We start from the raw sequence: 27,976 nt of genomic DNA, 5'->3' as shown, positions 1-27,976 counted from the left end.
TAGCAACCCATGGCAACCAAACATGACACACCCTTAGCAACGGCACTTAGCCACCACACGTGGTAACCATGCACCATACATTCATTTCTTAAAGAACACATTAACCCAACACATTGAAACAAATAACTATATAGCCCGAAGAAAAGTATAGTGTAGCTAACGAAACATCTTCAGACACCATGACGACGGCTACACACACACACACAACAATATGTGACCCCCCACCACGGAATGAGTCGCATGATTGTCACCTTTGCATGATTTTCATATTTTTACATTTTCCTAAAGAGTTTGTTATGCTCCATCCAGTGGTGAAAACCGTTTTAGAAAAGAGCGGAAACTGTTTGAGTTATAAGCCTGTGACTAAGGTGACCCTCGCACTGTTACCAGACACTCCCCGGACTTATATTAAGCCTAGCGCAGAACCGCGCGAGGTGACATGCGACTCATTTCGTGGTGGAGGGTCACAATATACGCACGCGACCCACAGCACAACACGCGCAACCCCCGTGCGATACACCCATACGCTTTTTCTCCCTGACGTAAGAGCACTCTTCCAATAGAAGATTTTCGGAAATTACTCCGTCGGGTTTTTAATGGGTTGTGAAAGAGTGAATTCTCTTGCTTATCCTCTGACAAATAACTTCACACGTCAGTTCTCCTGTCCACGTGTTTCCGATACCCCTCGCTAGTGATTGCCCCCCCCCCCCCCCCCCCCCCGAATGTTTGTCCGAGTAAAAAGCAAGGGCATTTATTCATTCACAACCCATAACAAGTCGCGTAAGGCGAAAATACAATATTTAGTCAAGTAGCTGTCGAACTCACAGAATGAAACTGAACGCAATGCCATTTTTCAGCAAGACCGTATACTCGTAGCATCGTCAGTCCACCGCTCATGGCAAAGGCAGTGAAATTGACAAGAAGAGCGGGGTAGTAGTTGCGCTAAGAAGGATAGCACGCTTTTCTGTACCTCTCTTTGTTTTAACTTTCTGAGCGTGTTTTTAATCCAAACATATCATATCTATATGTTTTTGGAATCAGGAACCGACAAGGAATAAGTTGAAAGTGTTTTTAAATTGATTTGGACAATTTAATTTTGATAATAATTTTTATATATTTAATTTTCAGAGCTTGTTTTTAATCCGAATATAACATATTTATATGTTTTTGGAATCAGCAAATGATGGAGAATAAGATAAACGTAAATTTGGATCGTTTTATAAATTTTTTTTTTTTTTTACAATTTTCAGATTTTTAATGACCAAAGTCATTAATTAATTTTTAAGCCACCAAGCTACCGAAGTCCGGGCTTCGTCGAAGATTACTTGACCAAAATTTCAACCAATTTGGTTGAAAAATGAGGGCGTGACAGTGCCGCCTCAACTTTCACGAAAAGCCGGATATGACGTCATCAAAGACATTTATCAAAAAAATGAAAAAAACGTTCGGGGATTTCATACCCAGGAACTCTCATGTCAAATTTCATAAAGATCGGTCCAGTAGTTTAGTCTGAATCGCTCTACACACACACACAGACACACACACACACACACGCACATACACCACGACCCTCGTTTCGATTCCCCCTCGATGTTAAAATATTTAGTCAAAACTTGACTAAATATAAAAACCCGATCGATATATATACAGGATGACCCCCCAAAAAAAAGTACCCAAACAAAATTGAATAACTTTGTCAATTTTAACTTTTTTTTTCTTTCTTTTTGAGGTGAGTCAAGCTAATCCACTGCATGGTTGGATGAAATAAAAGCTGTTCTCACAATGAACTATACTAATGATCAACGGACGTTTTGCATAGAGACCTATTTTCGCACAAAATCATACAGAGATGTGCAAGTACAGTTCCAGAGACACTTCGGTCAGCGCGATTTCTATCTTTGGGGGTTCCTGAAAGACAACATCTACAGGAACAACCCACAGACAATCACAGAACTCAAGAGAGCCATCACAACAACCATTCGCGGAATCTCGCAACAGGAGTGTGTGCGGGTGATTGATAACTTTGCGCGGCGAGTTCAAGTTTGCCTGCAGCGGCGTTTGGAGCATGTTCTGTAGAATGAGCATAACTTTCCTGAAAGACAAGCTAGAACGCTAAAATTTTCTGTGCAAATCATGCAGAGGCTACTTGTGTGTGTAAATAAATTTTATGAAGATTGCTTTATTTTTGTTCAATTTATGACGTTTTATTTGGGTACTCTTTTTTTTGGGTCACCCTGTATATTCGGAATTCGTCCCTTGAACACACAGAGAACAAACATCCGCAGCCTGGGTGGCTTTTGTGCAGACTGGGAATCTTTCGTTATCAATATGCAAAATTAAATTCAGCAAAAAAGTATTTCGCTGAACAGGAAGCAGCTAGACTTCAGATTTTTGGTATGTGTCTAAAATAGCTGAATGCTCTTATCTCTTGTAAAAGGGCGGGACAGATCTGAATTGTTGTGCGCAATCGTTTACATAAGAAGGAAAGTATCTTTTCAAAGAAAAAAACCACTGTCAGATATGACAAGAAATGGAACGATGTGATATATCGTGTTAGAGGTATGATGATGCAAACTCTGTTACGTTAGTATGAGTTATTTCTAATATGCTGACTGTTAGCAAATGATAACAGGCATGTCGAGAAACAAGATATCAAGCATGAGCCTGGTCTGACGCTGGTCAGATCTGAGGTGGTGAGTCAAACTGGTTACACGGGAAGGAGTATACCTTTAACCTTTGTCCCTTTTACTGTGTGTGGCGCGACACCCCTTCCTCGCTCCCCACCGTGTTTTTTTCATTTCGCTCCTCCAGACCTAATTTTGCTGAGATCCACCCCTACGCACCTCTAAACTCTCCTCGCCTCAAAAACTCCTTCTGCATCGCCTTCGCGTACCTCCTCAGTCCCAACTCAGATCTTTCCAAGTGGATTCCGAAGCTCCATATCCCTCAACCCTCCCCCCGCCACTCACACACACACACACACACACACACACACCCCTCGCCCCCCCCCCCCCCCCCTCAGTCACCATCTTACTCCCCATGGCCCAGAAACCTCTCCAAGATTGCATTACCAGCCTCTTCAGAAACGTTTTCGGAGTTCATTTTGGCGGTGGGGTCTCAGCAAGAAAGCGGCAAAAGTGATTATCGATTCTGGGACTTGAATCGAATTGGGCAATTGTCTGTCGCCTGTGAGACTGCTTCTGTGGGTCAAGTTCACAGTCATGTTGATTTGTTATGGGGGCCAGAAGGCCCCCATTCTATACGGATAGTTTCGAGGTTGACCATGGGCAGCGCCATTTTGTTGTGAAATACGTCATCAGTTTGTGTACACAGGAAGTTGTGACATCCGTCACCCTATGGGAGGAGTGAAGGCAACATTGTTCATCAGTAGAAAGTTGTGAAATCCGTCACCCTATGGGAGGGGTGAAGGCAAAATTGGTCATCACTGAGTTTGTGTAACACAGGAAGTTGTGAAATACGTCACTCTATGGGAGGGGTGACGGCAAAATTGTTCAACAAAAACATCATAGGCCGAACTGTGCAGGGTTAACCGCAACAAACTCAAACCATTCATACTACTCTGCATTTGAGTGACTTATATACCAACATTTTTATGTCTTATTTTCAGCACAGGTGTAGGAAAAATCATGAACCAAAATGTTATTTATTTTCTAATTTAACATTTGTTTTACAAATTTGACCATGGTCTTTCAAACATACAGTGACATTAAACATTGTTATGTTAAAAAAACATTTAAAAAAAGCTTTTGTGCGCAAATCAGAAAATACATTGTACATTTTACCTACAGGCCAAACAAGAGATCCAAGCAAGTTGCACTGATCTAAAAAAAATATTTTTAGATCAATGGCAAGTTGTCAAAAACAGGCGCTTGCATTTGGATGTGTCCAATGATAGTAGGTTTGGTTGTGATCAATCAGAATAATGTAGGAATAAAAATGTATGACAGTTTGGTATGATGACATGTAATTCACATATGCTGAAATATAAAATCATACATCATATAATATTAATATGGCTGTTGCCATGACCATGAACCCCAAGAAAGGTTTAATGTTATGTAAATCAAAATACCAAAATCAAGCACCTATTAATCTGGTCTACGGCGCGGGAAGATTGAGGCCTTCGTAAACGTTCAACGTTGGCCAATAATGATTTTAACAATGTTGTGTCGTTTTGTATTATGTTGTATTTTGTTGATCAATTGATAAATATGTCTTCCCAACATATTACAAATCAAACAGAAATAAAGTCTTAGAGAACTACAATAATTATTGTTGCTGTCAAAACCTTGCAAGGCCTCAACCGTTCTCACGAGATCAGTTACATTTCTCTCTCTCTCTCTCTCTCTCTCTCTCTCTCTCTCTCTCTCTCTCTCTCTCTCTCTCTCTCTCTCTCTCTCTCTCTCTCTCTCTCTCTCTCTCTCTCTCTCTCTCTGTATGTCTTTGTCTGTGTCTCCCTCTGAGTCTCTCTGCTTCTGTCTTTCAATGTCTGTCTCTGTCTCTGTCTATGTGTGTGTGTGTGTCTCTCTCTCTCTCTCTCTCTCTCTCTCTCTCTCTCTCTCTCTCTCTCTCTCTCTCTCTCTCTCTCTCGCTCTCGCGTTCTCTCTCTCTCATCTGACTCTTGGCACACAGGTCAAAGCAGAGGTTAACTTGAGTGCACGTGTACCTAGGAGGGGGGTGATTTCTTGAATTAGCTGAGGGCGGAAGGAAATCGCTCACCTTCCACGTCCAAAACGTAGTGATATTGACACGCCAGATTAGTGCGGTAGCGTATTGTGCTAAGCAGGAAAGCTCGCTTTTCTGCCGGTATTCTTGTTAACTTCGCAATTTCCGGAAAACATCCACTTTCACTTTGAGACTGTTCTGTTTGCATTTGACACTATCAAAACCACTTTGCAATACTGAAATAATTTTTTCTGTGTTCGAAAGCTACAGCCAATCGTTATTATGTCCCCTTAGGTACAGTTTTATAACATTATTGGCACATGTAATAACAATAGGAATTAATTAATGAACGCTACGAAAAGGGCAGCCTTTAACCTCCCTGTTGTCACTCAGCATTTGTTTTGTTTTTTATTCGCATCCACACTTTCAGCAGTTACCCCACCCGCCCTCCCTATCTCAGATGTAATTTGTAAATGACGTTTTCAGCCTTCAATCCACTATTTTAACATAGTAAGTCAAGCTTTTCAAACCTTATTAATAATTGCTTTGATGTTTTGCTGATGTTCAGTTTATTATTTAATAAAGATCTCATGGTTCAAAATTTCATATTGTTCTTTTCAAAAACGTGCGTGTGTTCCATTTCAAACTAACCTCACTGATGTGAACTCCATTATTACTGTCACATCTGTTTTACAAATTACACCCATAATCCAAACCAACGCGCAAACACACACACACACACCACAACTACACACATATGTACTCGTTACCATTAGCCAACGCTCGTCACAACACTGTCAGTCTCAAGTCTAAATAATAATAGTATAAATCATAACTAATTTTCTTCACATCATCATAGACATAATGTTGCTTCACATGTTCTTTGTACAATCGTTGGTTTTCACAATAAATATTGCATTACTGTAATTGTCTTCTTTTTCTTTAACAATATCTTTCCAAAAACAAAACTCAAAGACCACACAAGCTATTGCAACCTACTCCTATCTCTGGTCTCTCTTCCTGGGTACAATGGTACCTAAGACTTACATTCAAATGCTTACATTTCCATGCTACCCACATTGTCAAAATACCAATAATTATTCAAAACAAATGTTAACTACTACCTAACTTCATTTCAGACCCACACCCATTATTATACACACATTTCACATTTAAACCATTAGTCGGCCCCCTGTCGATATTTATCGACTAAGTTCCTTGTTGACGGGCCGCCAGAGTGTGTGCGTGTGGGGGCATGTTGTTCAGCAGTCAGTGTTTGTGGGGGAATGAGAGAGAACTATTCTCGAGAAGATATGCTTTGTGAGCGAGAGAGAGAGAGGGAGAGAGGGAGAGAGAGAGAGCGAGGGAGAGAGAGGGAGAGAGAGGGGGGAGAGAGAGAGGGGGAGAGAGGGAGAGAGAGAGGGGGAGAGAGAGAGAGAGATGGGGAGAGAGAGAGAACGAGAGAGAGAGGAGAGAGAGATAGGAGAGAGATAGAGAAAGAGGGAGAGAGGGAGAGAGAGAGAGGGGGGGGAGAGAGAGGGGGAGAGAGAGAGCGAGAGATAGAGAGAGCGAGAGAGAGAGCGCGAGGGAGAGAGAGAGAGAGCGAGAGAGAGAAAGCGAGGGAGAGAGAGAGAGAGAGCGAGGGAGAGAGAGAGAGAGAGAGCCGGAGAGAGAGCGAGGGAGAGAGAGAGAGAGAGCGAGAGGGGGAGGGGGGGCAGGATGTGGAACACACACGGACAGACACGCAGACAGACAGACAGACAGAAAGGTACGAAAGCCGCAGCAAACATTGACAGACAGAATCAAAAAACAAGAAAGGTAGGTTGTTGGAACGTTTGTTATTGACAAAACAATACATTCACAGATATTTCGACCCAACAGTCTTTTAAATGAACAGACAAACAAAATATTCACACAAAACTTATCTTGATAGAATCAGTTTTCGCCCACTCGTCAAGAAGCCGAGCGAATGAATGTTCCAACAACCTACTTTCTTGGTTTTTTTATTCTAAATTTTGGAACGTTGGCAGTCTTTTTGTTTTTGGATTTATTGACAGACAGAGATTCAGATAGATAAGGAGAAATGGGAAGGAGTGTAGAAATCCAGGAAGACAAAAGTGAGGTGGAGTGGACGGATTAGTTTCGTGGGGGAACGGATTAACTCACATACACATTACAAGTTTGTGAACGTTCGTAACGCCACAGAGACAAATGTGACATGTATGCAATGTTGTCTGCTTAGCAAGCGATTGTGTCACTTAAAAAAGAACAAGTCGCGTAAGGCGAAAATACAATATTTAGTCAAGTAGCTGTCGAACTCACAGAATGAAACTGAACGCAATGCCATTTTTCAGCAAGACCGTATACTCGTAGCATTGTCAGTCCACCGCTCATGGCAAAGGCAGTGAAATTGACAAGAAGAGCGGGGTAGTAGTTGCGCTAAGAAGGATAGCACGCTTTTCTGTACCTCTCTTTGTTTTAACTTTCTGAGCGTGTTTTTAATCCAAACATATCATATGTATATGTTTTTGGAATCAGGAACCGACAAGGAATAAGATGAAAGTGTTTTTAAATTGATTTCGACAATTTAATTTTGATAATAATGTTTATATATTTAATTTTCAGAGCTTGTTTTTAATCCGAATATAACATATTTATATGTTTTTGGAATCAGCAAATGATGGAGAATAAGATAAACGTAAATTTGGATCGTTTTATAAATTTTTATTTTTTTTACAATTTTCAGATTTTTAATGACCAAAGTCATTAATTAATTTTTAAGCCACCAAGCTGAAATGCAATACCGAAGTCCGGGCTTCGTCGAAGATTACTTGACCAAAATTTCAACCAATTTGGTTGAAAAATGAGGGCGTGACAGTGCCGCCTCAACTTTCACGAAAAGCCGGATATGACGTCATCAAAGACATTTATCAAAAAAAATGAAAAAAACGTTCGGGGATTTCATACCCAGGAACTCTCATGTCAAATTTCATAAAGATCGGTCCAGTAGTTAAGTCTGAATCGCTCTACACACACACACACACACAGACAGACAGACACACACACACACACACACACGCACATACACCACGACCCTCGTTTCGATTCCCCCTCGATGTTAAAATATTTAGTCAAAACTTGACTAAATATAAAAAGAAAGATCACATCACCCCTCTGTTGCAACAACTCCACTGGCTACCCATCTCACATAGGATCAAATACAAGCTCAACACTCTCACATACAAATGCCTCAACAAGCTCGCTCCTACCTATCTCTCTGATTCCCTCTCACTCTATCAACATTCCCGACCACTCCGCTCCTCAAACGACAACCTCAAACGCAACATACCTCACACAAAGCTCAACACTGCAGGCCAACGCTCCTTTTCCTTTCAAGCTCCCACCAACTGGAACTCACTACCTCTCCCCCTCCGTCAACAACAGTCTTTAGAAGCTTTTAAATCTGGCCTCAAGACTTTTCTTTCTTTCTTTATTTGGTGTTTAACATCGTTTTCAACCACGAAGGGTTATATCGCGACGGGGAAAGGGGGAAGATGGGATAGAGCCACTTGTCAATTGTTTCTTGTTCACAAAAGCACTAATCAAAAAATTGCTCCAGGGGCTTGCAACGTAGTACAATATATTACCTTACTGGGAGAATGCAAGTTTCCAGTACAAAGGACTTAACATTTCTTACATACTGCTTGACTAAAACCTTTACAAAAATTGACTATATTCTATACAAGAAACACTTAACAAGGGTAAAAGGAGAAACAGAATCCGTTAGTCGCCTCTTACGACATGCTGGGGAGCATCGGGTAAATTCTTTCTCGTCCCAACCAATATGGGACTCCCCCTAGCCCGCGGGGGTTTTTCTTTTCCCTAAATAATCCTCAGACTACAGTGCCCCGCTACACACACACCCCTCCCCCACCCTCACCCATCTCACCCGCAAGCCTAAATCAGATCAGTAATTGTAAATAGCCATGTGCATAATTATTGTTTGAAATGTTCTTGTCTTTTTCATGCTTACTTTTGAGTGCCGTGTCTCTGTTTGTGTTGTTGCCTTGCTATCTTCATGTAATTTAAGCCTGAGTGTATATGAGTATGCTTGAGTTGTTAATGCGAAAGATTGTGTATGAGTGCGCCTTGAGTCGCCTTGTGGTGAGATATGTGCGCGTTATAAATTCTCGTATTATTTATTATTATTATTACTTGTGTGTGCAAAGTTTCAGAAACATTCTTTCGCGGGCTTAAAAAATATAGTCTCATAACTTTGAAGATATAAAAAATGAAAACCCGATACACTGTGCTGTTCTATTTTAGACGATGACGTGAACAGTACTATACTCAAATCACGGTGCCTGAAGTAAATTAATTAGACTTTTACCTACAGTCGACACGCGGTGATGCCGATGTTACTAAAAACAAATCTCAAATATAGTTCACTTGTAAGATTCTGTCGTCAAGTAAAGTTGGGTAAGTAACGTAAGACAAACCTGAGGACTTTAAACACAAATAAAAGTATTCCAGCAGTTAAATTAGTTTTGATTATTTTGTAAATCTTGCTTTACGGAAGAATCTTAAACAGAATGAGGCAGAGCGATGTTAAGATATCAAATAGCCAAATTACTTCCCTTTGGTTATTTGATAACTTGCTTTACGGATTTTATCTGGCACGAGTGTAGTCATACATAGACTGTAGCTAGCAAAAATATTGACTAAGAACCATGTGCTTGCAAGCTGTGTATTCGCATACGTCACTTTAAAGCAATATTTTTTTGACATGCAATATAATTGACAAGAGAATGGCCCCCAATGTGCGTAACAGTATTATTTATGTCAACATGGTATGAATACAATTGGAATTGGTTGCCGCTGTGTACGTGTTGGTGTGTCTGCATGCTCGGGTGCGCTGCGTGTGCATGTGTATGTGTTTGTCTGTCTGTGTGTTCGTGTCTGTGCCTTAATTGTGTTCCTGTCCGTGTATCCCTGAACGTATTTCTGTATATCCGTGTGAATGTCTCTGCTTGTGTGTGTGTGTGTGTGTGTTTGTGTGTGTGTGTGTGTGTGTGCGTGTGTGTTTGTTTGTGTGTGTGTGTGTGTGTTTGTGTGTGTGTGTGTGTGTGTGTGTGTGTGTGTGTGTGTGTGTGTGTGTACGTGTGTGTGTGTGTGTGTGTGTGCTTGCAGCGTAGATTTCAAGAACACAATTACTGAAACTGGCCCGTCTCAAACTGAATGTAGAATTCCCCTAACCGTTAGGGGCTCCGCTCACATAATTATGTAACTTCAGCAGGACCGACGACGCACTGGAGATTATCCCAGCCCGCTACACGTTGCATGAAAGGAAAACAGGCCAAATACTCGTCATAATCCCTATCGCGGCATAAATAATAGGCAGTGCTTCGTCTGTGCCGCGGAAACTGAGCAGGTACATTCTGCCCATAACTGCCGTTCGCGTCAGCAATGCTCCTTGATGACAACCCAGAAGCTTGGTTTAAATAGGAAATGTCGCAAATGTTACTGCAGTGGAACATCACAGTACGAAATATCTAACAAGCTTACGCGCTCAGTTTGACCATGCAGTGCCTCTTGTCCAAGCTAGACGTGAGGGGCAATAACTCTGTATAACTTTATTGTAGCAATTAATTTAGTCAAATATCACGATAAATAGCCAGCAAGGTTTAACGCTCAATTTACCAGCAACGATCGCAAAACATACTCTTTTCAGTGCGGCTGTTTAGCCTTGAAAACAAGAGGCGAAGCCTTCAAGGCTCCCGTAAGAAATCAACAAACAGTAACATAACACAAACTCACTCACTCCGTAATACACACAGAATAGTCAGGTTATAAATACAAGCCACTTTACCTATGCAGCATGGTGACCCTACAATATGCGAAACATGTCGACTGCAGCAGCCTGGTTCTTAAAATAATTCTGACGGTCAACACAGCCAGAAATGCCAACAAAGACAAGAAAGCTGTTGCAAGGTAAGCTTACCAAACGTTACATAGCGAATCATATGATAGTGCGTAAACAGCAAACAGTAGATCTACAATCAAAGAGAGGATCGAGTCTGGAATGAAACGCGATACAGATCTAGCATTCAAAAACTGTCTTTCACGTTCAAGGAAGTTGTTGCAAAGTACTTAAGACTTACTAAATTGTACAGACAAAACCATGACAGTGCATGTTTTGAATCTGAGGAAAAAATCGTGATCATTTTGACTTTCGAGAACAGATTCATTCCGTTTCCTTATATCTGCATGTTCAAGTAAATGGTGGACAGTTTTTTTCGGGCAGAGTAAACTTAACTTGAGACTCTACTGCAAGTCTTGAAATTCACATAAATCGAACCACGAGCAAAGACATCCAAACATTACAGGCACTTTAGATCAACTCATTTCACTAGAGGTGACTGCCTAGCACTGTGTTTGACATCCGTGTCTGCTGAAATAAAAAGAAATTAAAACAAAACGGATTAACAGTAGGTGACACGTTATGAGAGTGGGAGACACTAGATCTGTCTCTGAACTTACCGGGATACGGCTGCAAGATCGACACTGACTGCCGCGCTTTCGACAGCTCTTCCTCGCGTGGACATTGGAAACACGCTGTGCAGATCAAATTGTAGGAAATCTCCCTTTGGTATCTTCTTTATTTACTTTTCTGGAGCTTAGAAACCGAACAACATGAAATCGTCTTCCCCGGCGAATCGGCGAGGTGAGAACTGGACCACAATCCTTCGCGCGACCCCTGACCTGATCTTGACACCTGACCTGCCGTCTGCATGCCAAACACGACACAAACCAGTCAACTGCTTGTACCCCTTCAAAACCCCCCACCACCCGTTTTCTTTGGATACACGCTTTAACTACACACATGCCGACACAATGTTGATCATTGCTTCAATAATTTGAAGATGGTGCTTGAAAATTAACCACGTGAAATGAGTATTTCGGTGTTTAGCCAAAAATGTTAAAGTTTCTACCACAGACATACACACATACATACATACGCACGCACGCACGCACGCACGCACGCACAGACAGACAGAGTTTACCATCGCATAGGCTACACTTACGTGAGCCAAAAACCAGTTGTGTAATGCAGCCAAGCGGTGTTACGGTAGAGTGGTTCCCTCCTGAAATCCCAAAGCAAGATCCCAGCCTTCAATCACACGCTTGACAGCAAACACAAAGCGCCAGAAGGTGAGAAGAAAGCATTATTTTCCAGGCCGTCCCTATTCAATGAAACCCGTCCATTTGAGCGGTAATGGTGAAGCCGCCATTTTTTTGTTTTCCTTTTTGTTTTCCCTTTTTACATTTAGTCAAGTTTTGACTAAATGTTTTAACATAGAGCCTAAGAGGGGGAATCGAAACGAGGGTCGTGGTGTATGTGTGTGCGTGTGTGCGTGCGTGTGTGCGTGCGTGTGTGCGTGCGTGTAGAGCGATTCAGACCAAACTACTAGACCGATCTTTATGAAATTTGACATGAGAGTTCCTGGGTATGATATCCCCGAACGTTTTTTTCCTTTTTTTGATAAATGTCTTTGATGACGTCATATCCGGCTTTTCGTGAAAGTTGAGGCGGCACTGTCACGCTCTCATTTTTCAACCAAATTGGTTGAAATTTTGGTCAAGTAGTCTTCGACGAAGCCCGGACTTCGGTATTGCATTTCAGCTTGGTGGTTTAAAAATTAATTAATGACTTTGGTCATTAAAAATCTGAAAATTGTAAAAAAAATTATTTTTTTCTAAAACGATCCAAATTTACGTTCATCTTATTCTCCATCATTTGCTGATTCCAAAAACATATACATATGTTATATTCGGATTGAAAACAAGCTCTTAACGTAGAGGGGGGAATCGAAACGAGCGTCGTGGTGTATGTGTGTGTGTGCGTGTGTGCGTGCGTGTGTGCGTGCGTGTAGAGCGATTCAGACCAAACTACTGGACCGATCTTTATGAAATTTGACATGAGAGTTTCTGGGTATGATATCCTCAGACGTTTTTTTTTCGTTTTTTTGATAAATGTCTTTGATGACGTCATATCCGGCTTTTCGTGTAAGTTGAGGCGGCACTGTCACGCCCTCATTTTTCAACCAAATTGGTTGAAATTTTGGTCAAGTAATGTTCGACGAAGCCCGGACTTCGGTATTGCATTTCAGCGTGGTGGCTTCAAAATTAATTAATGACTTTGGTCATTAAAAATCTGAAAATTGTAAACAAAATATTTTTTTTATAAAACGATCCAAATTTACGTTCATCTTATTCCCCATCATTTTCTAATTCCAAAAACATATACATATGTTATATTTGGATTAAAAACAAGCTCTGAAAATTAAAAATATAAAAATTGTTATCAATATTAAATTGTCCAAATCAATTTAAAAACACTTGCATCTTATTCCTTGTCGGTTCCTGATTCCAAAAACATATAGATATGATATGTTTGGATTAAAAACACGCTCAGAAAGTTAAAACGAAGAGAGGTACAGAAAAGCGTGCTAACCTTCTCAGCGCAACTACTACCCCACTCTTCTTGTCAATTTCACTGCCTTTGCCGTGAGCGGTGGACTGACGATGCTACGAGTATACGGTCTTGCTGCGTTGCATTGCGTTCAGTTTCATTCTGTGAGTTCGACAGCTACTTGACTAAATGTTGTATTTTCGCCTTACGCGACTTGTTTTCCATTTGCCTGGACTGTGACATTGTGGTCACGTGTTAACCTTCTCACGACTGTGTTATCTAATTGGTTTAGAAAATAACTCTAACTGTAGTGTAGACTAGCGCATGGAAATCGGAGCTCACTTTTCACTATGACGCCCGGCCATGATTGCTTGCCGCCTCCGTTGATCAGCGGCAAGGTTTGCCTCACTGGTTTTTTTTAGATTAAATAACCAAAGGGAAGTAAGCGCTCTAAATGCATACAGCATGCGTAACGGAATAAGCGAGAGTTATTCGGAACCAATCTCCTGATTACAAATTCTTAGTTAATTAGTTATTCGTTTGGCTGTTTAATACATGTTATATAAATATATAATTGTAATGTATAATGTCATGTATGTCTAAATGGGACAGGTTGGAAGATTAGGCATCGCCTAAAACCTTTATCCCTTTGTATTAAAGTTTTGAATCTGAATCTGAATCTGAATCTCTCTCTCTCTCTCTCTCTCTCTCTCTCTCTCTCTCTCTCTCTCTCTCTCTCTCTCTCTCTCTCTCTCTCTCTCTCTCTCTCTCGCTCGTTGTGTGCGTGCATCTCTCTCGTTCTGTCTCTTTGTCTTTCTCTCTATTTCTCTCTCTCTGTCCCTCTCTTGTTCTGTGTGTGTACATCTCTCTCTCTCTCTCTCTCTCTCTCTCTCTCTCTCTCTCTCTCTCTCTCTCTCTCTCTCTCTCTCTCTCTCTCTCTCTCTCTCTCTCTCTCTCTCTGCTCTAACATTGAAAAGGTACACATGTTCGCATGCAAACGGATAATAGGTGTTTCTCCCCAAAGTCCCAACTGCATGGTATACGGATACGGAGAACTCGGTAGATTTCCCCTATCAGTTCTCGCTGCTACCAGATGCGTTAAATACTGGTTGCGGCTAAATCGCCTCCCCAACACAAGATATGTAAAACTGGCCCATGTGATGATGACGATGAGGAACATGGCAGACAGAGGGACAGACAATTGGTCCGCTAGGGTCAGGAACCTCCTATGTGAAAATGGGTTTGGACATGTGTGGACGTACGGCTATGTCGGCAACGAAAAACACTTTATCAAGGCTTTTCAACAACGCCTAAAAGACTGCTTTACCCAGAACTGGCATAGTAAGCTAGAAGACAGTGAGAGGTATGACACATACAAATTGTTTAAACCTGACTTTGGAAGAGAAAGGTACCTTGACCAAATAGACAATCCATATATTCAAAAAGTGTTCACAAAATTCAGATTTGGGGTTTCACCCTTGATGTGCAACAAACAGAGATACTCTGCAAACGGTTCCCATGTTTGCCCACTTTGCAGATACCCTCACGAAAACGAGCACCACTTTCTTTTTAAGTGCCCAGTATACTCTGATATAAGAGAAACTTACTTGGGAAATGTCTTTGAAATTGGTCAACTCGAAAACTCGTCAATGCAGATACTACTAACACAAAACAAAAGTAGGTTGTGGGCACTCTCCCCGTATACATTTTATGCATTCAGGCATCGACAGCAACTGCTAGGCTAAAATGAATGTGTGTAAATGATTTCTGATCGATATGTTTCAACCCTTAGCACTGTATATGCACTTGTTCTTACTTGTCTCTGAGAGAGTATACATTGAAATGGAAACTCTACTCCCCCCTTGTACAAACACAAAAGTGTAGTTTACAATAAAAATTCTGAGTTCTCTCTCTCTCTCTCTCTCTCTCTCTCTCTCTCTCTCTCTCTCTCTCTCTCTCTCTCTCTCTCTCTCTCTCTCTCTCTCTCTCTCTCTCTCTCTCTCTGCAGCAAGTTTCTTTAGTCTGCTTCTCTGGCACGGTGTGTTTATTATTAAGAAGAGAGACATGCATGTTCTTTATGTGTGTGGAATAACAAAGTTCGAACGTTTTACAAATACACAGCAAGAAGAAATAAATACTAAACCACAAAACTAAAACTACTAGCCCATGGAAAGCTGAAGCAAAAGCGAATGTTTTCACATGAAAATATCCAGAAACAATCACTCTTGCATAGCATCAAGCTCTGGAAACACTCTATCGTTTATACACAGAACACCTCATTAAATTTTTATTGAGCTAACCAGACTTGCCCGAGCAGAACCGAACCGTAGAGAACGCCTCATTAACTGTTTCTTCAAGGACTCTACACTTGCGTATACGCATGTTAGTGTGAAAAAAAAGGGAGCAAAAAAAAACCACAAAAAACTTTGTTGCATAAAGGTATGCGTCAGGTTTGTACGGGTAAAGGACAGATTATACCTGCGCAGTTTCAGCGACACAGACGACGCACTGCCTATTATTTATGCCGCAATAGGGATTATGACGAGTACTTGGCCTGTTTTCCTTTCATGCAAAACAACGTGCAGCGGGCTGGGATAATCTGCAGTGCGTCGTCGGTCCTGCTGAAGGTTGTATAATATGTGAGCGGAGCCCCTTACGTCACGCTTACGTATCTCTGCACCGGCGGACACAGGTACCCACACAAGATTGATCATCAGGTTTGTCTTTTCAATGGAAACACATTTTCTAGTCCGATGTCGAATTATGTTTTCGTCTATCGTGTAAGGTTCTTACCAAAGATCTAAATCCCGAGAATAAATATTTTCCTTTTTACAAAATCCAAACACCTGTGCCGGCAAATAAAAAGCTTCATTGAAGTTTAGGTAACATCGGCGCGCGCTCATTTGCATATCGATGGAAGTTATTTAAGCTCCTAGCCAATGAAAAGGGCCCGAGCTTCCTGAGATCAGCTCATTGGTTTGGGAAACGCCGCGAGTTGGGCATTTTCCCGTCGAAGTGCGAAAGAGAGATTGAGGTGGACGCGTCAGTGTGTAGTAGTTCTGGGTTCATAGTGTGTACGCAGACTTTTTGCCTTTGAGGGCCAGTGCATTCAAGAAAACAGGCGCGGAACTAACTTCTGTTTTGCTTTCTGGCAACAACGTTGTGTCTTTAAGGTAAGATGCTTTTTCATTTGTTTTGTGTAGTGAGTTATTCACGCGGTTCTGAATGCTCTGCGTTTTATGATTTTGTGCTGCGTGCACGCCGCAAGATGCCTATGGCGCGTTTTACTAATCACTCCATAAACCAACCTCAAGGTATGATAATATTCCTCTCATAATGAGAGAGATTCGGGGTAAAGGGTTTGACGGTTTATCGTGTGTGTGTGTTTGGGGGGGGGGGGGTTGTATGTGCATGTTTGTGTGTGTGTTGTGCCGCGTACATGTGTGTTAGTGTTAGTGTGTGTTAGTGAGTGCGTGCGGGTTAGTGTGTTTTAGTGAGTGTGTGTGTGTGTGTGTGTGTGTGTGTGTGTGCGTTCTCTCTCTCTCTCTCTCTCTCTCTCTCTCTCTCTCTCTCTCTCTCTCTCTCTCTCTCTCTCTCTCTCTCTCTCTCGCTCACAAAGCATATCTTCTCGAGAATAGTTCTCTCTCATTCCCCCACAAACACTGACTGCTGAACAACATGCCCCCACACGCACACACTCTTTGCCCACCCACCCCCAAGACCAACAAACCAACATGTCTGTGAACTTGACCCACATTCTCCGTGATCCGGTGCGTTTGTTCCGGGCTCCCGATCGTACGCAACAACCAATTTACGCTTTCCCGTAAAGAATCGATTGTCACTGGACGCAGTTATGTGTTGACACCAAGGCGACGATGGTTTGATTTTGTAGTCCCCGCGAGGTGTTTTTTATGGGGGCGAGGACGCCCCCATTCTATACGGATAGTTTCGAGGTTGACCATGGGCAGCGCCATTTTGTTGTGAAATACGTCATCAGTTTGTGTACACAGGAAGTTGTGACATCCGTCACCCTATGGGAGGGGTGACGTCAAAATTGTTCATCTGTAGAAAGTTGTGAAATCCGTCACCCTATGGGAGGGGTGACGTCAAAATTGGTCATCACAGAGTTTGTGTAACACAGGAAGTTGTGAAATACGTCACCCTATGGGAGGGGTGACGTCAAAATTGTTCAACAAAAACATGATATGTCGCTTTGTGCAGGGTCAACTGCAACAAACTCAAACCGAGCCATTCATACCTAGCTGTATTTGAGTGACTTATATACCCGACATTTTTATTTCTTATTTTTAGCACAGGTGTAGGAAAAATCATGAACCAAAATGTTATTTATTTTCTAATTTAACATTTTTTTTACAAATATGACCATGGTCTTTTAAACATACAGTGACATTAAACATTGTTATGTTAAAAAAAAGAAAAAAGAAAAAAAGCTTTTGTGCACAAATCAGAAAATACATTGTACATTTTACCTACAGGCCAAACCGTGAGTGTCTGTGGCAAAGCCCGACCCAGGAAATTGCACTGATCTAAATTGTCAAGAACAGGCGCTTGCATTTGGATGTGTCCAATGATAGTAGGTTTGGTTGTGATCAATCAGAATAATGTAGGAATAAAAATGTATGACAGTTTAGTATGATGACATGTAATTCACATATGCTGAAATATGATATTATACATCATGTAATATTATTATGGCTGTTGCCATGACCATGAAACCCAACAAAGGTTTAATGTAATGTAATTCAAAATACCAAAACCGAGCACCTATTAATCTCGTCTTTGCGCGTGAAGATTGAGGCCGTCTGCCAGTAGCGGTTAGGTCATACAGTGGAACCCCTCTCTAGCGACCTTTAAAATGTTGACAAAAATCGGTCCTTGTGGAGGGGGGTCCTTACAGAGGGAGGGGGGTGGAGTCAGGGGGCCACAAAGAAAGTCAGATTTAAAAAAAAAAGAAAACAGAGAAGTTTGAGTTGCTGACGACCGTTCCCTCTGAAAGCAAACTGCTTCGATTTCATGTTTGTCCTTGGTGTCCACCAGTTCTGGTGCATGTACTACCCTGGCCAAGTTTCCTCTCAAGACATCAAAGAGACCGCCCCAGTATACTCTACAGCCTCTGGGCGAACCACCTCTCATAGCTAAAACTGGGTCAATGACCCCTGGGAAGAAGGTCAGTGTCTATAAAATTTTACTCCTAGGCCTGCGGCCAGGGGGGGGGGGGGAGTATACCGGTACCATTTGAGAATCAGACCAAATGAAAATTGAACCATTTGAGAACATCCTTTTTTTTCAATCACTACATCGAAGGCCTGCGGCCCGGGGTTCACATGGGTTGGTTTGTTTGTTTGTTTCAAACCCACACCCATATACACACATTTCCCATTTAAACCATTTGTCGGCCCCCTGTCGATATTTATCGACTAAGTTCCTTGTTGTTTGATGCCCTTGCTGTAGTGGTGTACTCCCGGTTGGCCGTATCTGTCGGTTGGCCATGTCTCGTTTGACTGTATCTCGTTTGACCGTAGGCCTATCTCGTTGACCGTATCTCGTTTGACCGTATCTCGTTTGACCGTATGCATTCATTGGAACGGACTCGCAGTCTCGTTTGATCGTATTTGCTCATGTTTGGTTGTTTTTCATTTACACATATTATCTAAATAAAATTATTTTTTTAATTTTTTTGTATATATATATGAAAATTTGGATTTAAAAAGATGCGACATTCTGGCTTGGTTTTGGACTTTTTATTGTGTTGTTTATATGTATATGTATGTATATTATCTGTAATCTTGCGTATCAGGATAAATGCACAATATCAATACGGTAGTTATATAGCAAATTGCAACACAAACGAATCGTCTTTAATTGTTATTCACTTACTTTTCATCGGCCTATGCTTGTCTACGCAGGGTTCAGATTCGGTTTATAAGAGGTAGGCGATATTAGTAGATTATCAATTTGAAGTCAGTAATTAATTAGATGATTGACCTCCGTGTTAACAACTGCAAGAAAAGTCCGTCGGCATGAGTTGAGATGTTTGTAAAGATGTTTAGACGGTACATCATGGAATGAGATACTTATAGTAAATCCGATAGATTAAGTCACGGATAATTAAAGTTAGTACACCTAAGGCGCCATTTTGAACAGTTTTCTGACGATAAGAACCTTAAAAAGCTCAAGGGTCATTCGATGTACTGTAATTTAGAAACACCTGCAATGATTTGCTTAAAACTGCTCCGAAACTATGCCAAACAATTAAATGAATTTTAATTAGCGAGTGATTTGCTTTGCCCAGCTCTCATGTGTTAGGAGTCCGGACTTCCGTTCGCCATCATACTTTATTTAGTTTTCATAGATACCAATTCGTCAAAGCAGATTAAAACCGTTGGATTGAGAAAGTCAAACCTCGTGCCATGGGTCTATAAGACAGCCTATAGTGTGAAACCGTTTCTAGACAGATATCAAACGTCATTGTAATAAGAGGTGGTGTTGTTACTGACAATCGGCCTGGGTTGGAATGTGATTTTCTTATTTTTGAATTCTGTGTTTAGATTCAAATGCAAACCTGAAAACTAGACGACCAATCGGCGAATATAGTAAAATCAGACAAACATTAATCTGTGTTGGTCTACGCGTTGCGATTTCACTAAAAGGGTCGACAAGCCGTATTGATGAATTTATAACGTTTGCAAAAATTCATAATCAGAAATGTTAATTACTGCAACTGTGAGAAAGCCGCCACGTTATTCAGTGGGCGCTTAGATGTCAGTCTCATGGCTAGGTCACAGGGGTAGCAAATGTGTACGCGAATTTCAACATGACTTACGATTAACGCCATTAAGTTGCTAGTTCTATTTTCTCAGTCAGAGCTATTTCAAGCCCCTGTGTTTATTCATTCCAGGGTTGGCATCTGTGTCACCGAGAAATGAATATTTGTTAGTCGTTTCAAGACAATACTGTACTAAGCTGATATGTAATGTTACCCCATTGTTGCGTCTGAGTGTGGTAGGCTTTAGGGGAAGGCTGCGGAATAGGCTTACTCCGCGCCCTTGTTCAAAATACTCCAGTTAGGGGCTCCGCTCACACATGTAACTTCAGCAGGACCGACGACGCACTGCAGATTATCCCAGTCCGCTGCACGTTGCATGAAAGGAAAACAGGTCAAGTACTCGTCATAATCCCTATCGCGGCATAAATGTAATAGGCCGTGCGGCGTCTGTGCCACTAAAACAGCGCAGGTAGGCTTAATATATTCGATCTGCCACTGTATCTAACACTGAGTTTCTTTCTAGCCTACATACGAGACATGGGGTCCTGATTTGGCCTATTATGGTCCGCTGGACCCGAAAAGCAAAAGCTAACTAACTAACATACGAGACATGTTCTGTCTGCTGGAAAAGTAAACGGAAAAAGCGGCTCGTACAATGTTTCGCAGTCCGTGGAAACGCAGAAGAAGATGAAGAAGTTGCCAAGTCCGAGTTCTATTTTTTCATGTGGGATGAGGAAAGTTCTGTTGAACACACACACACAGTCAACTCATACACACAAACGTGCACATGCACACACGTAGTTCCTATGAGACAGTTGCAGTCCCAAAAGATCAGTATGTGTGGCAAGCTGATGGCTTCTAGATTAACGCTGTGTCCTTGAACAAATTAAAAAAACCCAAAGGGACTGCCAACGTTCCAAAATTCAGAATAAAAAACCCCAAGAAAGGTAGGTTGTTGGAACGTTTGTTATTGACAAAACAATACATTACAGTCACAAATATATCGACCCAACGGTCTTTACAGTGCACACACAAACAATAAGTAACAACAAATTGAGACAAACTTTTCACCCGTTACCGCCTTATGTTGTACTGTCATGCAGGAACACCACTATAAGCTTCTAGCTTGTTGCTGTTTCTGTGAACTTTGTATACATGTCATGATTGTAACCCTTGTTAAAATAAACTTATGTTTAAACCAATAAGTAACAACAACTTAGCTTGATCGAATGTTAAATGTTTAAAGACCGTTGGTCAAAACGCGTGATACGCCTCTTTGGCGCTTCTTGCCTTTGACTGTGTCCATTCGGAATTTGGTTGAGGGGGACAAATGTCCCATAGCCTTTTTCTCCCAGGCTAAACCATGCGCCATGGATACATACAAGTATACCACCACGGAACGGAATCTTTATTAATCTCGCAGTAAAAAGCCTTGAGCATTAGCATAATGATAAAAGAGAAATTCCATTTTGCAAAATGTTTAGTCTTGGTCTGTACAATATACCGTGTATTGTGTATTGTGGGAGCTGACTGCATGGCTAGCGTTTATGTGTACCCGTAGAAACGTTGTCACTGTACGCTTGAACGATTTTGTATGATATTTTATTTATTGGCGGATATTTTCTATGACCCTTACCTTGGGTGTAGGCCAATGTGCGGACTGAGTGTGCTTAGAGAGCTTTAAACCTTCACCGTGCTTCGTGGGTCGTGGACGACCCAGAGCCTCACAAAATCGTCTTTATCTCTGAAACTATTTGGAGTTTTTAATTGAGACTTCATGTAATCTCTAATCACCATACGACCTTCTCATTGCCCAACTTTTGAAAGAATATCTTTGTAAACAAACAAATAAACGATGACGTAATTTGAACTACACAGCCGTCCGAATGATGTGTGTCGTGGACGACCCATATGGAATTACGTAAGGAATTTTACGTTGTTTATCTTTATGCGGATGGCGTGGGTCGTACACGACCCATACTCTGCAAAGAGGCAGCAAAATGTTTATCCCTATTCGGATGGCGTGGGTCGTGTGCGACCCATACTTTTTACGTTGAATCCTTCTTTGGGAAACCCCCCGCGGGTTAGGGGGAAGAATTTACCCGATGCTCCCCAGCATGTCGTAAGAGGCGACTAACGGATTCTGTTTCTCCGTTTACCCTTGTTAAGTGTTTCTTGTATAGAATATATAGTCAATTTTTGTAAAGATTTTAGTCAAGCAGTATGTAAGAAATGTTAAGTCCTTTGTACTGGAAACTTGCATTCTCCCAGTAAGGTAATATATATATTGTACTACGTTGCAAGCCCCTGGAGCAAATTTTTGATTAGTGCTTTTGTGAACAAGAAACAATTGACAAGTGGCTCTATCCCATCTCCCCCCTTTCCCCGTCGCGATATAACCTTCGTGGTTGAAAACGACGTTAAACACCAAACAAGTCGCGTAAGGCGAAAATACAACATTTAGTCAAGTAGCTGTCGAACTCACAGAATGAAACTGAACGCAATGCAACGCAGCAAGACCGTATACTCGTAGCATCGTCAGTCCACCGCGCACGGCAAAGGCAGTGAAATTGACAGGAAGAGCGGGGTAGTAGTTGCGCTGAGAAGGATAAGCACGGTTTTTCTGTACCTCTCTTTGTTTTAACTTTCTGAGCGTGTGTTTAATCCAAACATATCATATCTATATGGTTTTGGAATCAGGAACCGACAAGGAATAAGATGAAAGTGTTTTTAAATTGATTTCAAAAATTTAATTTTGATAATAATTTTTATATATTTAATTTTCAGAGCTTGTTTTTAATCCGAATATAACATATTTATATGTTTTTGGAATCAGCAAATGATGGAGAATAAGATGAACGTAAATTTGGATCGTTTTAGAAAAAAACAATTTGTTTTACAATTTTCCGATTTTTAATGACCAAAGTCATTAATTAATTTTTAAGCCACCAAGCTGAAATGCAATACCGAAGTCCGGGCTTCGTCGAAGACTACTTGACCAAAATTTCAACCAATTTGGTTGAAAAATGAGAGCGTGACAGTGCCGCCTCAACTTTCACGAAAAGCCGGATATGACGTCATCAAAGACATTTATCAAAAAAAGGAAAAAAATGTTCGGGGATATCATACCCAGGAACTCTCATGTCAAATTTCATAAAGATCGGTCCAGTAGTTTGGTCTGAATCGCTCTACACGCACGCACACACGCACGCACACACGCACACACACACATACACCACGACCCTCGTTTCGATTCCCCCTCGATGTTAAAACATTTAGTCAAAACTTGACTAAATGTAATAAAGAAAGAAAAGAAAGTGGCACTATGATAGAAGCCGCCAGTGGCAAGCTCAATCGCGACCTTTGTACTTTGTCGTTTGACCTTTTGTGGCTGTAATGTCAGACGATATTTGGGTGTTTTGACTGACAGCGGCAAGTATGAAGCACCCATCTGTCTCTCTCTCACCTGTTTGTCTGTGTGCCTGTGGCACTGCTGGTCTGGTTTATTAGCTGGCACTCTGCCTGTGTCTCTCCGGCTCAAGTTGTGCGTCCTCATCTGTTGATGTTCAGCCACTTTTTCGCTTCGCCTGTTTGCTCTCTCTCTCTCTCTCTCTCTCTCTCTCTCTCTCTCTCTCTCTCTCTCTCTCTCTCCCTCTCTCTCTCTCTCTAGTGGTTTATTGGTTTTAAATATTTGTGGTCTGCAGATTGATTGGTTTTATGAGTGTGTGTTAACTGTTGGATCAGTATTTTCCTTTGTGTGTACATACTATACCTTGCTTTTTACCCTTAGTCTTAGATATTTTTGTTTACCTATGGCTTTCGTGTCGGTGTGTTTGTTTGTTCGTACCCATGAACTAGTTTGCTATGTTTTTGTTGTTATTAATGTTTTGTTCATTCGTCCTTTTACCCCTTTTATGAATGATGCAGAAATTGTTGTTTTACCTTGTCTATAAGGCTTTTATTAGCTAATGACAATAAAGTGTCAAAGCGTCAAAGCGTCTCTCGTCTCTCGTCTCTCTCTCTCTCTCTCTCTCTCTCTCTCTCTCTCTCTCTCTCTCTCTCTCTCTCTCTCTCTCTCTCTCTCTGTCTGTCTGTGTGTCAAGAAGAGGGGTATGCGTTTGTGTTTTAGTTTTAACAGCTTCTAAACCAAAAAACCGTCTATGGTGTACTTCCAGGTTTAAAGATACAATCCTTCTCATGTAAGCGATCTTGTTCGCCACCGCAAATGTTTCCAGGTGTTTAAATGTTACAAGAGCATACCCGAGGGCTGACCGCATAAACATCGTAACGCAGTTTCAGCTAATTTTACAGAAGAGCCATCTGAAAGTTCGACATCTAAAATGAAATATTTCCTTGTTTCTATTGCCCAACAAATTAGTGTCTATGGAAACAGTGTTATTATTACCTCCCCTCTGACACAGGTAAGACGTTAACAGCCCGACTCCTTTCTAAGCAGAATGGCTTTTTTGGGGGCATTTTATTATCATTTTCATTTTGCATGGTATCTTGCGCGCGCGTGCGCGCACACACACACACACACACACACACACGCACACACACACACACACACACACACACACACACACACACACACACACACACACACACACACACAGGGACATACAAAAGAAGTACCGCGAGCTAAAATGGCATCGGATTCTGAACCCCAAAAGCGAATCTCACATTTTGACTGTGTTAGGATGATTAAACCAAACTAAAATGTATTTCGACCTAGTTAGCACGACGCGTTAAAAAACCAAAAGCAAAAACATAGTATACGTAACGACATCTATAAATATATATATACGACTTGTGTCTGTCTGTGTGTCTGTGTGTCTGTGTGTCTGTCTGTCTGTCTGTGTGTCTGTGTGTCTGTGTGTCTGTTCGCGATGCACGGCCAAAGTTCTCGGTCGATCTTTTTCAAATTTGGAGACCGTATTCAGCTACACCCCGGACACAACCTCATCGATGAGATATTTCAACACGTGCTCTCAGCGCGCAGCGCTGAACCGATTTTGGTTTTTCTGTAGATCCACTATATCCATTCCCAGTAACTCTTCCTTATCTTCTCCAGTGTTTTGTTTTGCGCGTTTATCTCCCTTCCTTCGTGTGGCGTCAATCCATATTCCCGTTACTACGTTACTATTTTTAGAAGGTCACTGCACGTTACTATTTTTAGATCTCCCTTCCTTCGTGTGGCGTCAATCCATATTCCCGTTACTACGTTACTATTTTAAGAAGGTCACTGCACGTTACTATTTTTAGATCTCCCTTCCTTCGTGCGCCGGCGAAGCCGGCGTACACCCGGCAAAGCCGGGTCCCAGGCGCAGCCTGGTATTCGGCTCTACTTCTTCCCGGCGAAGCCGGTACCCGGCGAAGCGGGTAATCATCTAGTACTTCAATAAATTGCCTAACGGTACGCATACTAACAGAGCTCCGCTCACTCAGAATGAGCCAATATAGGTCAGTCTGCACTGAGGTGCACGCTGGGCTGGTGGCTGGGGTTCCACATTTCCTTCACTGAGAGAGAGAACTCGGCGAGAAACACATGAACTGGGCGTTGTGATGCAACAGCAGCTGTGCCCGCCTATAAAAGCTGCAGGTTATGAATACCAATACACCGGTGATTGATCCTTGTGAAATGATTGTGTGGCACGTGCAGGTAAGATATGATCGTGTGTGAGTTTGTAACCTTAATAATAGTTTGTTGCGTCAATGATAATCAATAGTGGGGTTCATGAGTAGCTTGTGTCATTGCCGGTGATGTTGAAGTAATTAGTTATGGTCCAAATACCTGCAGCGCTAGCAAAATTATTATAAGACACAGCGCCCCCCCCCCCCCCACCCCCACCCCCACCCCCACCCCACCCCCGGTATTAAGAACTCCCGCTATTTAAAACCGTTGTTTTTAGACTTTCTTGTTTTACCATACTGGTAGTTCTACCCTCTCTTTCCATAATATTGTCAATTCGTCGAGGCTTTAAAAGTTTAATAAGCTTCTGGATTACCCGAAAGCTGACATGCTAACAGCTGGGAAAAGAAATTGGTCGGCGAAGCTTTCTTCAGCAAGAAGGGAGATCGAGACTCATGCAGATGCTGAAAGAGTCGCACACTCCGCCGAGGCTTTAAAAGTTAAATAAGCTTCTGGATTACCCGAAAGCTGACATGCTGAACTGAGCTGGGAAAAGAAATTGGTCGGCGAATCTTTCTTCAGCAAGAAGGGAGATCGAGACTCATGCAGATGCTGAAAGAGTCGCACACTCCGCCGAGGCTTTAAAAGTTTAATAAGCTTCTGGATTACCCGAAAGCTGACATGCTGAACTGAGCTGGGAAAAAGAAATTGGTCGGCGAATCTTTCTTCAGCAAGAAGGGAGATCGAGACTCATGCAGATGCTGAAAGAGTCGCACACTCCGCCGAGGCTTTAAAAGTTTAATAAGCTTCTGGATTACCCGAAAGCTGACATGCTAACAGCTGGGAAAAGAAATTGGTCGGCGAAGCTTTCTTCAGCAAGAAGGGAGATCGAGACTCATGCAGATGCTGAAAGAGTCGCACACTCCGCCGAGGCTTTAAAAGTTTAATAAGCTTCTGGATTACCCGAAAGCTGACATGCTGAACTGAGCTGGGAAAAGAAATTGGTCGGCGAAGCTTTCTTCAGCAAGAAGGGAGATCGAGACTCATGCAGATGCTGAAAGAGTCGCACACTCCGCTTACTTTGAAAGTTCGACGAAGTTTCAATTAAAAATGCGACAAGCATCAAAGTTTCTTATAAAAAGGATAAAAATAGATTTAAAAGGTAAAAGAAAAACGGTGGGTTTTCTCATCTTTTAAATAGCTTTTCTTATATAAGTTTTGAGAATGAGTTCGGACGTTATAGAAAAAGTGCGTACTTGAGAGAGACTCGCGCTGCATGCATAAAGCAACTTGACACGAATAAGGCACAAAAAATAGTCTGTTTAAGGTAACACAGGCAAAAAAAATAGGGTCGGTAGGTCGGGATTTTTAATTTATTTTTTTTCTACAAAAAACCCCATATTTTTAAGTTATTTTGCCAAAAATCAAAGACCTTTTTTTTTTCTTTTTTTTTTCCAAATGCCAAAAAAAAGTCTAGGGTCGCGCGAAAAAATAGGGTCGGTCGGGATACCGTAAACAGACTATTATTTTTTTTTTGGGGGGGGTGCCTAAGTACCATCTAGCTGCTGGGCCATGCAGTGTTTACTTTCTAAAGATAGATTTCGCTTCGATCAATAACTGTTTTTGATAGGGCAAAAAAAAAGTGACGCCGGAATGGAGGGAAGGCTGAAATCGATCGAGGATGGCGGGGAATACGGGGTTGTGGAGGGAGGAGTGGCCGGTGTAACACGAGAAAATTACTCCCACGAGATTTTTACTCCGGAGTAAACATTTCGGAAGAAAAAGTTACTCCCTTTACGAAAAAAGCACTCCCCCATTACACGAGAAAATTACTCCCCAAGTCAGGTGAGTTCCGAGTAAACATTTCGTACAAAAATGTTACTCCCCTGACGAATAAATAACGAATAAATTACTTAACCCAAACACAAGCAATTTAACTTCCCATGCCAGGTGTACGAAATGTTTACTCCCTTGTCCCCTGTTAGTCTTGGTGGTGGAAGGGGTGGAAGGAGGGTAGCGCGACATTCGTGTGCGCGAGATCACTTATCGGCATAATCCCTTCGCCCGCATCCCATTTTTGCGTAAGAGATTTTTACTGGGAGTAAAAAAATGGGGAGTAAAAATTTCGTGGGGGGAGTCATTTTTTCGTGCCTTGGGGAGTTCTTTTCTCGTACGAAAAGTGTACTCGGAGTAAGAATTTCGTACGAAATATTTACTCCGGAGTAAATTTTTCGTGGAGTAAAAATTTCGTGTTACACCGGGGTCCTTCCCCATGCAGAACTAGGCCGAAAACAAGTACAATAGATCCTCCCTTTCAAGACCCCCAATTAAAGACTCCCCCCTTTTTTAAGACCTGGACTTTGAGGATTTTTTTTTCTCCAGAACCTTTGTAAATTTA

General features: G+C 41.7%; 1 protein-coding gene across 1 annotated transcript in view; it reads left to right on the top strand.

Moving 5' to 3' along the window:
• The first annotated feature begins 16,132 nt into the window (after window positions 1–16,132).
• Window positions 16,133–27,976, top strand: part of LOC138983589 (solute carrier family 22 member 16-like) — a 47,673-nt gene continuing 35,829 nt past the window's right edge. The window contains exon 1 of the mRNA XM_070356866.1: window positions 16,133–16,332. The gene's annotated coding sequence lies outside the window, so the exon portion shown is untranslated. The remainder of the gene's footprint in view (window positions 16,333–27,976) is intronic.

This window comes from Littorina saxatilis, linkage group LG13 (genome assembly GCF_037325665.1).
Source record: "Littorina saxatilis isolate snail1 linkage group LG13, US_GU_Lsax_2.0, whole genome shotgun sequence".
NCBI classification, from domain to species: Eukaryota; Metazoa; Mollusca; class Gastropoda; order Littorinimorpha; family Littorinidae; genus Littorina; species Littorina saxatilis.
The sequence above is the reverse complement of the archived record's forward strand: the minus strand, read 5'-3'. Positions and strand labels throughout refer to the sequence as shown.